Genomic DNA, 2,465 nt, shown 5'->3' with positions numbered 1-2,465 from the left:
TGCATAGCCTTTTATTATTATATAGGACTAGAGGCCCAGTGCACGAATTTCGTGCACAGGTAGGGTCCCTAGGCCTGGCCGGTGATCAGGGCCAATCAGGGCCTTCTGGCTGCCAGCCAGGGCCTCCCTTCCCCGGCTGCCAGCTGCCGGCCAGCGCCTTCCTTCCATGGCTGCCAGCTGCGGACCAGGGCCTTCCTTCGTTCCGTGCCACCCCCTGGTGATCAGCACATGTCATAGCAAGTGATCAAACTCCTAGTCTCCCAGTCAGTCGAACTCCTGAGGGGACAATTTGCATATTATGCTTTTATATATAGATAGTAGCTATTCGAATGGGCATGAGGTTGTACTCATGAATTTTTGTAAGTCATTTCAAATCCCTTTTGGATCTAGGTGGAATAAAAATAATATTTTAAAGAATGCTTAATTTGCTTAGTTTTTTCTCTTCTCCTTCAGGCTGCATCTAGCCCTCAAATCCAGCTTTTCTATGCATTTCTTTCTTCTCCCTTTTCTCTGATTTTTTTGGTATTAATAGAATTTTGTACTTTGTTTTTGGACTACTCCCTAGTGTTTCATGTGTATTTAGTCCTGTTGTCATAGGTTGTGCTTTTTTTTTTTTTTAGTAGTATTTTGTACTTTGTTTTTGGACTACTCCCTAGTGTTTCCTGTGTATTTAGTCCTGTTGTCACTTTTTTTTTTTTAGCAGTAGTAGTAGTAGTGAATGTGGCTCACACTTTCCTTAACCATCCCTAATGAAATTATATTATATCAAGGCTTCCCTTTTATAGTATAATTGTAACAATCGCTCAGCTTTTAGCTTATTAACTGTGAGTACTCAGCACATATCTTTAGAATTGCATGAACCTATTTTTGTTTGCAGCAGCAGCTAATGCTTGTTTTATTGATCCTGAAAGAGTATTCAATCATTCAATTAATACTTCTTAAGCTCCTATTATATTTTGTTTTTAACAGGGCATCTGCCTTTGCAATGCCCTTTTGGGATGAATGGTAATGTCCAGCTGAGGCCCATTTCTATGGCAACTTGGGGGAAGGATCAGGTAGGGTAGGTTGTGGTATGAATTTGATACTTAGGGACCACTGCTTCAACAGGTTGGGCATGCATTCCCCAGTCAAAGACAAACACTGGATGAAAGGCAGACACTGGAACTCCGAATAGTGTACAGTAGGCCCTGGAACGCTGGGGTTAGGAACACCCACAGCCCTCATCCCAGGCAAAAATCTGCCTATAATTGCATATATTTTAGGTTCTAATGGTGATCAATTTGTCTTGGTTTGCTGGGGACTGTCCTGATTGTAAAACGGAAAGTCCAGAGTCTTAGCAATCCCATTAAGCAATTCCAGGTAAACAGGAGTGGTTGGCCACTGAAGCTTGATTCCCAGGTGCCAAGGGGTACGGAGTACACTTCTCACTGAGCATAATGCCCACGCCTCTTTCCTTCCCGCGTCAAGACTACAAGTCCCAGCATGCAGTGCGGCCGCGTTCACCCGCGCGGGGCTGATGTTGGCGCACCGACTCCTTACTCTTAGCGCCTTGCCTGGGTATCCTGCGTGGTCGGAATCCGGCGGCCGGAGGAGAGGTGGAGGTGCTTCCATTCGAAGCGGTTGGGCTTTTTTTCGCGGCGGTTGAACTTTTTTTTTTTTTGAGCGGCGGTGGTATAAAAGTCGCGAATCTGGACAGGGCTCGCCACACTCTGAACTCTTTTGCCTCCGAGTTTCCGGCTCCCCCGAGGTCGTATCGGGGTGGAGTTGTCCAGTTGTGTGTCTGCAGTCCAAGCGCCCCAAGTCCCCTTGTTTGTAAAGGGAGCGGGCATGGCCGCTAAGGCTCTGAAGTTTAACAAATGCAGCTGCCCACGTGTGTGCAGACACACCCCCCCCCCCCCCCCCCCCCCCCGTCCCGTCCTGTTTCCCGCAGAGCGCCTCCTGCCGGTCGTTGAGACGTAGTTGTCTTGTGAGGCGCCCTGTTAATAGGCACCCGACCCCCTAGTGCTGGCTTTGGGAGCTGCTTTGTTCTGGCGTCTGGAAGGAGAGCCACACAACAGCTAACTTTGTATGTAGGTAGGGCAAGGGGCTCACCCATCAGGGCCAGATCGCGGGCGCCCGGGAGGCAGGGCTGGGCGGGAGGGAGTGGAGGCTGGAAAGGCAGGTGTGTCAGGCATGAAAAGCTGGCTTAGTTTCGCTGAGGGCTGTTTCTGCCTGTGTGTGGATGCCCCTAACTGTTGCATGGAGATGTTTTGAGTACCAGCCAGTTTTGAGATGTACCTGCTTTGCTTTAATAGCTCCATAAGCACTTAATTCGTTTTTAAATCCTTCTGGTGACTTTTACAAGTGGACAATTTCAGATTTTGTCTGCCAGATTCCTTTTAATTACATTGAAACCTCAAAAATTTTTTTTCCTGTTTCAAAATGGATCAAGTTACTTGTTTTCCGAATTTCAGCTCTTGGTGGTA

The 2,465-nt window shown here is 47.5% G+C and overlaps 1 pseudogene; it reads left to right on the top strand.

The window, feature by feature from the left end:
- The first annotated feature begins 1,827 nt into the window (after positions 1–1,827).
- The window catches only part of LOC102258875, a 19,750-nt pseudogene continuing 19,112 nt past the window's right edge, over positions 1,828–2,465 (top strand).

This window comes from Myotis brandtii, unplaced genomic scaffold (genome assembly GCF_000412655.1).
Source record: "Myotis brandtii unplaced genomic scaffold, ASM41265v1 scaffold14, whole genome shotgun sequence".
NCBI lineage: Eukaryota > Metazoa > Chordata > Mammalia > Chiroptera > Vespertilionidae > Myotis > Myotis brandtii.
The sequence above is the reverse complement of the archived record's forward strand: the minus strand, read 5'-3'. Positions and strand labels throughout refer to the sequence as shown.